At 52.4% G+C, this 11,593-nt stretch overlaps 1 protein-coding gene across 1 annotated transcript in view; it reads left to right on the top strand.

Moving 5' to 3' along the window:
• The window catches only part of asmt (acetylserotonin O-methyltransferase), a gene marked incomplete at its 5' end in the record, with an annotated part of 38,504 nt that overhangs the window by 14,404 nt on the left and 12,507 nt on the right, over positions 1–11,593 (top strand). The window lies entirely within an intron of this gene.

Below are 11,593 nucleotides of genomic sequence, written 5' to 3'. Positions count from 1 at the left end.
GTGTGTGTGTGTGTGTGTGTGTGTGTGTGTGTGTGTGTGTGTGTGTGTGTGTGTGTGTGTGTGTGTGTGTGTGTGTGTGTGTGTGTGTGTGTGTGTGTGTGTGTGTGTGTGTGTGTGTGTGTGTGTGTGTGTGTGTGTGTGTGTGTGTGTGAAAAAGTGAAAGACATATATAGGCCTATACATAGTTTCTCATTTGCATAAGGTTGCAGGATCAAAATCATTAACATTTTGAGTTGTTGGTCATATGGCAACTGAATATGCACGCACGCACGCACGCACGCACGCATCCACAGTGACCTTCAACAGAAGCCCCTAGTATATACTACAGCGTCACTTTCAGTTAATGCACGGCTAAACAGATCAACCTTTTCAATCACCTGCACGCACACTCAGCACAGATTATACGCTGCGTAGCCTGCAGCCCACCCCGCAGCCCACCCCGCAGCCCACCCCGCAGCCCACCCCGCAGCCCACCCCGCAGCCCACCCCGCAGCCCACCCCGCAGCCCACCCCGCAGCCCACCCCGCAGCCCACCCCCGCATCCCACCCCGCAGCCCACCCCGCAGCCCACCCCGCATCCCACCCCGCATCCCACCCCGCAGCCCACCCCGCAGCCCACCCCGCAGCCCACCCCGCAGCCCACCCCGCAGCCCACCCCGCAGCCCACCCCACAGCCCACCCCGCAGCCCACCCTGCAGCCCACCCCGCAGCCCACCCTGCAGCCCACCCCGCAGCCCACCCCGCAGCCCACCCCGCAGCCCACCCTGCAGCCCACCCTGCAGCCCACCCTGCAGCCCACCCCGCAGCCCACCCCGCAGCCCACCCTGCAGCCCACCCTGCAGCCCACCCTGCAGCCCACCCTGCAGCCCACCCCGCAGCCCACCCTGCAGCCCACCCTGCAGCCCACCCTGCAGCCCACCCTGCAGCCCACCCCGCAGCCCACCCCGCAGCCCACCCTGCAGCCCACCCTGCAGCCCACCCTGCAGCCCACCCTGCAGCCCACCCCGCAGCCCACCCTGCAGCCCACCCTGCAGCCCACCCTGCAGCCCACCCTGCAGCCCACCCTGCAGCCCACCCCGCAGCCCACCCCGCAGCCCACCCCGCAGCCCACCCTGCAGCCCACCCTGCAGCCCACCCCGCAGCCCACCCCGCAGCCCACCCCGCAGCCCACCCCGCAGCCCACCCCGCAGCCCACCCCGCAGCCCACCCGCAGCCCACCCCGCAGCCCACCCCGCAGCCCACCCCGCAGCCCACCCTGCAGCCCACCCCGCAGCCCACCCCGCAGCCCACCCTGCAGCCCACCCTGCAGCCCACCCCGCAGCCCACCCCGCAGCCCACCCCGCAGCCCACCCCGCAGCCCACCCCGCAGCCCACCCCGCAGCCCAGCCCACCCCGCAGCCCACCCCGCAGCCCACCCCGCAGCCCACCCCGCAGCCCACCCCGCAGCCCACCCCGCAGCCCAGCCCACCCCGCAGCCCACCCCGCAGCCCACCCCGCAGCCCACCCCGCAGCCCACCCCACAGCCCACCCCGCAGCCCACCCCGCAGCCCAGCCCACCCCGCAGCCCACCCCGCAGCCCACCCCGCAGCCCACCCCGCAGCCCACCCTGCAGCCCACCCCGCAGCCCACCCCGCAGCCCACCCCGCAGCCCACCCCACAGCCCACCCCGCAGCCCACCCCGCAGCCCACCCCGCAGCCCACCCTGCAGCCCACCCCGCAGCCCACCCCGCAGCCCACCCCGCAGCCCACCCCGCAGCCCACCCCACAGCCCACCCCGCAGCCCACCCCGCAGCCCACCCCGCAGCCCACCCCGCAGCCCACCCCGCAGCCCACCCTGCAGCCCACCCCGCAGCCCACCCCGCAGCCCACCCCGCAGCCCACCCCACAGCCCACCCCGCAGCCCACCCCGCAGCCCACCCCGCAGCCCACCCTGCAGCCCACCCCGCAGCCCACCCCGCAGCCCACCCCGCAGCCCACCCCGCAGCCCACCCTGCAGCCCACCCCGCAGCCCACCCCGCAGCCCACCCCGCAGCCCACCCCGCAGCCCACCCCGCAGCCCACCCCGCAGCCCACCCTGCAGCCCACCCTGCAGCCCACCCCACAGCCCACCCCGCAGCCCACCCCACAGCCCACCCCGCAGCCCACCCCGCAGCCCACCCCGCAGCCCACCCCGCAGCCCACCCCGCAGCCCACCCCGCAGCCCACCCCGCAGCCCACCCCGCAGCCCACCCCGCAGCCCACCCTGCAGCCCACCCCGCAGCCCACCCTGCAGCCCACCCCGCAGCCCACCCCGCAGCCCACCCCGCAGCCCACCCCGCAGCCCACCCCGCAGCCCACCCCGCAGCCCACCCCGCAGCCCACCCCGCAGCCCACCCCGCAGCCCACCCCGCAGCCCACCCCGCAGCCCACCCCGCAGCCCACCCCGCAGCCCACCCCGCAGCCCACCCCGCAGCCCACCCCGCAGCCCACCCCGCAGCCCACCCCGCAGCCCACCCCGCAGCCCACCCCGCAGCCCACCCCGCAGCCCACCCCGCAGCCCACCCCGCAGCCCACCCCGCAGCCCACCCCGCAGCCCACCCCGCAGCCCACCCCGCAGCCCACCCCGCAGCCCACCCCGCAGCCCACCCCGCAGCCCACCCCGCAGCCCACCCCGCAGCCCACCCCGCAGCCCACCCCGCAGCCCACCCCGCAGCCCACCCCGCAGCCCACCCTGCAGCCCACCCTGCAGCCCACCCCGCAGCCCACCCCGCAGCCCACCCCGCAGCCCACCCCGCCACCTCTGAATTAAATGTCCTTATGTTGTCATGGCAGGGAGACATCTCTCACACACAACACACCGCTTGAAAGTGCCACGTTTAGCAGTCAGATGGGTGGGCCACGTGTACGAAAGAAAGCAGCAAATGAATTAAAAAACAACACTAACCTTTTACTTTCTCTAATAACAACAACCTAAAACATGAACCTTGGTTGGAAAAAGCCAACTGAAGTTGTCCTGATGTATCTAGCCGTTTCCTACGAGGTGGAAGCAGGAAAAGGGCAGTTGAGGTGTTGGGTGTTTTCTCAGATGTGCCGAGTCTTAGAAGTCTAACCTTATATACCTTTATCAATATTATCCCATTTTGGGCGGGAACCCCTTTTGGTGTTAGCATTATGTTATGCTTTAGCTATTGAAAAATAGCAGATCTACAAGCTCATAGCGCGCCACCGAGTGGCGCGCTACGAGCTAGTAGGTCTGCTATTTTTGAAAAATCGAAGAACGACTGACAGAAACATAGCTTTTTCAGAAAACTGTCAGGATGTAGAAGACATTTTTAGAATCTGATCTCAGGTCAGAATGGATTATTCAGACTGACAACTCCTTCACAGCATCAGTGGGTTCATACACTTCATAGTCTCTGTTGTGGAGAATAGACCCCTTTCATTTATAACCCCTTTTATCTATAGTTGCATTGCATCAAAAAGGGCCCGAAAAAAGAGCTTTGAAGCAGTGCTGTTTTTGGCAGCAAATTTCTATTTTAGTTTTAGTCGTAGTCTCTTGAATAGCTTCCATTTAGTTTTAGTCACATTTTAGTCACCCGGAATGTTTTAGTGTTAGTCTAGTTTTAGTCGACTAAATATCATAACATTTTAGTCGACTAAATATACAGTTGATTTAGTCGAACAAAATGTATTTTGGCGGGCCTTGATGCCGTCCTAATGAAGCCCACAACGCGTTGCAGCGCGACACGTGAGCTTGTAGATCAGCTATTTTCAGCATGCAACCAAGTGTAAAATGTCTTATACTGGATGTCTTGTCCACTAGTCCCTTCCTAACATTTTAGTCTACTTTTTATTTGTTGGCAAAATTGTCTGTCCCTGTCAACCTTCAAGCTTCTCATCTCACTGTATTATTGTCTACCTATGCAGTGAGATCTTTTCTGTTTGCTAGTATGGGCTGTCAAGGCCAGAAAGTATTTTTTGTCACTCAGTAGGTGTTCCTGCATAACTTCCGGATTTGATGATGATGTCACGCGCATACCCTCTATTCCAGGAACCCCTCAGAAGCAAAGATTTGAGTTAAAAACGTCCAAAAGAATATATATTCAAAGATTTGTGCCGCATTTTCACGATTTTTCTAAAATAGCAAAAATACAAGCTCGTAGCGAGGCACTCGGTGCCGCGCTATGAGCTTGTAGATCTACTATTTTTCAATAGCTAAAGTATAACATAATGCTTCAAACACCAAAAGGGGTTCCCGCCCAAAATGGGTTAAAATAAGGTGTAGCATATAGGTCTATAACTCTGAGATGGTATAGGCTATACAACCCCATTTGTACACGTTTGGAGTTAAATTACCAGTCGGGAATTTACAGTGTTGTAGACTGCTGTCCCAGAGATGAAAAAAAATAAGAAAATCACACTTTTGTGAAGTGAGGGCCACCTGGTAATGCTGTAAACAAACATTAAAAGTCCATAGACTTGGGTGGCGCATATAGCGTCACGTTTAGTGCCCTAAACAAACATTAAAAAGTCCATAGCCTTGGCTGCCATATGACATAATTTCAAAAGCCAGGCGTTGGAAAAACAAACAACACAAACATAGATACAGACAAAGCTGGTTGTTGGAGTGGTTTGCACTACAGTTTATGGGTTTGCACCACTCAAAAGGTGGACTCGGGCCGGGGATCCTTTAAATGTTAAAGGGACACTTCATCCTTTTTGCAAAAAAAAATATGTTAATGACGTTTAGAAGATTTAGAACACTTTCCTGGCGGTCTTTAGTGTAATATGTGGTTTTAGATATTTTAGATTGTAGCAGTGAGCCCAGTGTCTCTGATGTCATCGACACTGACACTCACTTACTTCCTGGACTACATGTTGTCTCAGTAAGACAGACCCTCTCCCTATCCACAAGGAGGAGCAGTGCACCAAAGCATTATGGGAATTGTAGTCCAGGAAGGAAGTGAGCCACCAGTGTACACTGCTAAAATCTAAAATATCTAAAACCACACACATAGAGACCCCCCAGGGAAGTGTTCTAAATCTTCTAAACGTCATTCACATATATTTTTTTTGCAAAAAGGGTGAAGTGCCCCTTTAAAATGTTGAGAAACCCAGCCGGTGTGTCCTCCAATGTGACGCCTCATTTGACCACAAGGAGGAGCTGTGCAGCCATCAACTAGAACAAGCATTATGATTCTCTCCCTCTCAGGTGCACACACACACACACACACACACACGCACGCACGCACGCACGCACGCACGCACGCACACACACACACACACACACACACACGCGCGCGCGCGCGCGCGCGCGCGCGCACACACACACGCTGAGGCACTGAATGAGCGATGTATTGTGTACTGTGCTTAACGGCCTTTAAGACTCCGGTCACAGCAAGCCACATGCCTGCAGGACAAATAGGTACGAGGACAGAGAGGAGTCTGGGAAAAGTGCCACGGTGTGCGTGCGTGCGTGCGTGCCTTCTTGCGTGCGTGCGTGCGTGCGTGCGTGCGTGTGTGTGTGTGTGTGTGTGTGTGTGTGTGTGTGTGTGCGTGCGAGACAGCGGGAAGAGTGAAGGGCACAAACCCCTGCAGTGTACCCACACACAGGGACGTGCACACATAGACATCAAAGGGGGCTTCAGGCCCTGCCCTTTTACCCGTCTGTAAAACAAGTAAACAACTGCCCCTCTCCAGACCATGAATGAATGCAGCATTTACTATACGGTGCCACTGCCTTTCCATGCCTCGCCGGAACTTCTGGAAGGCAGCCATCAGGAGAATTGTTTTTGTTTTTCTTCCGAAGTCTCCTGAACTTGAACACAGTGTTTTGCGTCGCTACTAGCTAAAGAGTGCTGGGTTGCGCCCTGAAAATAGCTGATCTACAAGCTTACAATGCGTCGTAGCGTGACGCGTTGTGTGCTTGTAGATCTGCTACTTTTGCTATTTTGGGCCAAAAGTGCCCTATTATGGGATTTCAGCCCCTGCCCCTCTAACACTCTCTGCACATGCCTGCACACATACTGTCTGTCTGTCTGTCTGTCTGTCTGTCTGTCTGTCTGTCTGTCTGTCTGTCTGTCTGTGTTTTGTTGTAAGTGTTTGTACTGCTTGTCCTTGGTGTTATACTTTTCCGAGTATAGTTTTTCGCGATATGAATTAAACATTATCTTTTAGTCTGTCCCTGTCAACCTTCAAGCTTCTCATCTCACTGTATTATTTTCTTTCTGCAGTGAGATCTTCAGTGTTACACAATTTAACTCGGAGTTTGAGCAAATGGGGGTGCGTATATCGTTGGTCCGACCCAATAAATCCGAGGCGACTATACCCAAATATTCCGACCATAGAGCCCCATACTAACCCCTATCCCCAAACCCTAACCGCACGCGCAAGCCACAAGTGAGTCTTAACCCATTCTGGGCGGGAACCCCTTTTGGTGTTTTAAGCATTATGTTATACTTTAGCTATTGAAAAATAGCAGATCTACAAGCTCATAGTGCGGCACCGAGTGCCGCGCTATGAGCTTGTAGGTCTGCTATTTTTGAAAAATCGTGAAAATGTGCCTCAAATCTCTTATATTCTTTCAGAACGAACGTTTTTTAACTCAAATCTTTGCTTCTGGGAGGTCCCTGGAACAACATATTTTCAGATGGGGGTCGGTGGCCAATTACATATAATCTTTGGGATCCTTGACATAAAATATTGAGCACCACTGACACTGAATTTAGAAGACATTTTTTAAATTTCGACGTCAGGCCTAAATGGTTGGGCCACGTAGTCGGACTAACACGTGCCTCCCCCCTAGAAAAGGGACCCATGGATCCTTGCATCCATGTTTAGATTCAATTAACACCCGTCATCATCTACTTACCTGTATCTTTTTGTCTACCTGACTCTCTGACTGTCATCTTTTAGTCGGAAGAAACACACCATTGGGGAGGTTTTATTGGCAGTAAATTAATGAATGAAATCGGGTGTGTAGGTTCCAGGGGTGGTCGCCGACCCTGAGGTCTTTGGGGAGGAGGTCGTATGGCGTTCGTCTTACGGTGCGCATGGACGGTCACCCCCCCAGCAGGAACCTGAGAAGGAGAGAAGAGAGTTTGTTTTAATCGGTTGTTCCACTTTGGCAAAGTGAATGTAGTAGTTTTAGTGCCGAGAAGTGTTCTTCTCCTTTTGGGGGGAGCGGGCAAAGGAGCTACTATGGAGGTGAAGGGGGTGGGTTGCGAGAAGCCTGTAGGAAGGCGGCTAGTGTGCGACGCAGCGAGGCGGGCGAAACATGGAGGATCCTGGGTGGTACTGGGCAGGTATAAATGGGGACAGGTAGGTTGGCGTGAAGGGCATGCAGGGTCAATGTGTGTTTCTCTGCCTCCTGAACATCTGTTGTTCCAACTCCATTACATTTTTCCCATTTAGGCCTGGCGTCAAAATTACAAAAACGTTCGCTCTGAAAGAATATATATTCAAAGATTTGTGCCGCATTTTTACGATTTTTCAAAAATAGCAGAGCTACAAGCTCGTAGCGCGCCACTCGGTGGCGCGCTATGAGCTTGTAGATTAACATAATTAATTTAGTTAAAACACCAAAAGGGGTTCCCGTCCAGAATGGGTTTTTTAACCAGTAACAACGCATTGAGACAGAGTCTCTTTTTCAAGTTGGGAAATGGTCCAAGAGGCAGAAATAAAATGACACATCTTTGCTAAACAAAATAAACAAAAACAAAAAAACAACAACATTATGACATCCATGACACACCTCAAATGCCTAAAATATCTCTAAAGTGACACACTTTAATTAAGCAACAGAAAATACAGCCTATTCTAACCTGTTTGTCAATCAACTGCCAAGAGTCTTTCAGTCTCTGTCTGTCTTGTCAGACGCTTTCCTTTCTCTGTTGGCCTGTCTGTACTTTGAGCCGGCCTGTCTGGCAGTGTGCCTGTCTGTTGGCCTGTCTGTACTTTGAGCCGGCCTGTCTGGCAGTGTGCCTGTCTGTTGGCCTGTCTGTACTTTGAGCCGGCCTGTCTGGCAGTGTAACCTACTGGCAGGGTGCCTGTTTGACAAACTCTTGGCGCTACAAACAGGTTTCATGGTTTAATGGGCCCATGGATAGATTTTACCATCAACAAACGGGAGACATCCTGGGTTTAAGCTGGTGTGCGTCAGTGCCTCTGTATATATACGACTCTGTCCTGTCCTGTCTGGAGCCAGACCCAAATATCTGTCTGCACAATAATATCGCTCATTATTGGACTTTCTTTTTTTTGTTGTTGTTGCTTTTTTACCAGTTTTTCTCCCCAATTTAGTCACCGTGTCACAATTGATTCCTCCCCCACACACGTGCTGTGTTGTTGTCACTGTGCCGTTGTATCTCACTGACCTGCCAGTGAGGAGCCCCCACCGGGATGGGAGGACATCTCACTGACTCACCTGCCACTGAGGAGCCCCCACCGGGACGGGAGGACATATAGAGCCTTTGTCCCAGAGCCTTAAGGCTCATTCATAGTCTGGATCTTCGGTGATGAGGTGACCACAATTTACAATTTACAATTTAGGCATTTAGCAGACGCTCTTAATCCAGAGCGACTTACATTAGGCAGGAACAAAAGTATGGGAATACATCACATATATAAAATGTATTTATCAAGAAACATGCGTAAGCTAAGAACGTAACTAGAACATATCTATATAATGACACTATACATATTAACTATGCATATATACTATACTATGCTATACATATGTAGGCTACTATGATGTGCTATGACTATATACAATGCAATTATTGTGCTGTCTACATGACATGCTATAAGTCTGTTTCAAATGCTATCTAAGTCTAAAAAGTGCTATCTAAGGGGGTAGGATAAGTGCTATGGGCCATGATGGAGTCTGAAAAGGTGGGTCTTCAGACTACGGCGGAAGATTGGGAGTGATGCCGCAGTTCTGACTGCAACGGGGAGTGCATTCCACAGTTTTGGGGCCAGAAGGGAGAAGAGTTTGGGACGTGTGGAGCGTTGGCCCGGCGTTTTTAGTGAGGGTACTTCCAGCTTTCCTGCGGACCACCGGAGCTGAAATAACATTGAGCGGTGGTGAGTAAAAACAGAGAGAAGGGCTGGGGCGGTGGCGGTGGTTTGCTCTTCACCGCGGCTTGTGACGTCATGTTGTAGTTCTGTGGTCACCTCACCACCGAAAATCCAGACTATGTATGAGCCTTTAGATATAGACAGAGTTACGCAAACTGCGTTCACTTCATGGGGCTTCAGTCCAATGGCGGCTCTCCTACATAGACTACTATTGGTCACTTCATGGGGCTTCAGTCCAATGGCGGCTCTCCTACATAGACTTCTATTGGTCACTTCATGGGGCTTCAGTCCAATGGCGGCTCTCCTACATAGACTTCTATTGGTCACTTCATGGGGCTTCAGTCCAATGGCGGCTCTCCTACATAGACTACTATTGAGAATGGGGACAACCAACTGGGACAAGTCCTGGACCGGAACTCCGGAAGTATAGGCAGAAATGCATTGGATCCAGGCAACAGCCCAGCTTTAATGATCTTAAATCCCTTTATTTTAGATTGTTTTGTAGTATTAGTACAACATAAACATTAAAGAGACTTTAGTTGTTAGTACTGTACAATACTTTAAAACAGTTGTCATGTTGCACACATGCTTAAATTAGCTCTTATTTGTGCCGCCCTCGTTGAAAACAATGTATTTCCAACTCCAGCTTGTCTCAGTTCAGGCTGCATGAACAGCGCTCGAGCGCTCAGTTTCTGCCCCATCAACGTCGTAACTCTTCTATTATAAATGGCTCTGCTTCGTCCTAGCCTTCGTCCAGGCACTGCCCCATGCCCGTAGGATTACCCTCCTACTCACCCTCCCTGCCTAGCCTCCCCTCCCCTAAACACGGGCCATTTGTGTTCGTACTATGAACACTGGACAAAGCTGGATGCACTGCGATGGAATCAAACCCACGACCAAAGGGTGGTGCATGGGCAGGTAGAGTTGTTGAGTTGGAGCACTGAAAGACCTTGGTGCTCGACAGTTGGGATGGACGTCCGTCCTGGTGTGGACCTGCGCCCCCCCCGGCCTCTCAGTCTTCCAGCTGGGTGATTGGTTGGCGACATTAGTTTCACAAGCTGGTCTTGCACCATTTCTTGTTACTTGCAGAGGAGGCCACATGATGTGTGGTCCTGATTCTGGTCATGTCATTAAAAGTGAACATTTAGTCATTTTCAAATATATCATATCTACTACATAAGCTCATAAGATTTGGAAGAAAGAAAGAAAATGAAACAATTATAATCAAATCAAAAGCGTTTAATGAAACAATTATAATCAAATCAAAAGTGTTTCAAGTTGATTAGAACTGCAGATATTGCACTTTTTCGACAAAATATCAGTCAAAACCCGGATAATCGGTGTGCTAGGACTGTTCAAAATCGTGATTGGCATCGGACCCAAAAAATCTGTCTTGGGTTGAGCTCTTGTTCTGTCCTGTGCATGGTAATGCTTCACCTCATCTCCTCCTCCTGCACTTTGCTCTTCATCTTCTCTTCACCTGCACGACCTGCGCAGAACGCAATGAGTGTTTGATGGAAGAAAAGGATATATTTGTGTGCGTGCCGTGAATGCGTGTGTGTGTGTGTGTGTGTGTGTGTGTGTGTGTGTGTGTGTGTGTGTGTGTGTGTGTGTGTGTGTGTGTGTGTGTGTGTGTGTGTGTGTGTGTGTGTGTGTGTGTGTGTGTGTGTGTGTGTGTGTGTGTGTGATACGAGAGAGAGATACTGTGAGCGAGATGGAGAAAAGAAAAAGAGAGAGAGAGAGTTGAGAATACTGATGCCTTGGGTAGCAGTAACACCTTATTATAGTGAAGTTCCTGTGAGGGTTTTGGTGTGTTACTGTTCACTCTCTGGTGGCAGTATCAACTCTGCACGCCAGCCTGGCCTCTGATGCTGCATGTATTCCAATATCTGCTCTGCGTCGCTGATGCTGCATGTATTCCAGTATCTGCTCTGCTCTGATGCTGCATGTATTCCAGTATCTGCTCTGCTCTGATGCTGCATGTATTCCAGTATGTGATCTGCTCTGATGCTGCATGTATTCCAGTATCTGCTCTGATGCTGCATGTATTCCAGTATCTGCTCTGATGCTGCATGTATTCCAGTATCTGCTCTGATGCTGCATGTATTCCAGTATCTGCTCTGCTCTGATGCTGCATGTATTCCAGTATCTGCTCTGATGCTGCATGTATTCCAGTATCTGCTCTGATGCTGCATGTATTCCAGTATCTGCTCTGATGCTGCATGTATTCCAGTATCTGCTCTGATGCTGCATGTATTCCAGTATCTGCTCTGATGCTGCATGTATTCCAGTATCTGCTCTGCTCTGATGCTGCATGTATTCCAGTATCTGCTCTGATGCTGCATGTATTCCAGTATCTGCTCTGATGCTGCATGTATTCCAGTATCTGCTCTGCTCTGATGCTGCATGTATTCCAGTATCTGCTCTGATGCTGCATGTATTCCAGTATCTGCTCTGCTCTGATGCTGCATGTATTCCAGTATCTGCTCTGATGCTGCATGTATTCCAGTATCTGCTCTGATGCTGCATGTATTCC

This window comes from Electrona antarctica, assembly GCF_951216825.1.
Source record: "Electrona antarctica genome assembly, chromosome: 13".
Lineage (NCBI taxonomy): Eukaryota > Metazoa > Chordata > Actinopteri > Myctophiformes > Myctophidae > Electrona > Electrona antarctica.
Note: the sequence above shows the minus strand (reverse complement) of the source record. Positions and strands in the feature narration are given on the sequence as shown.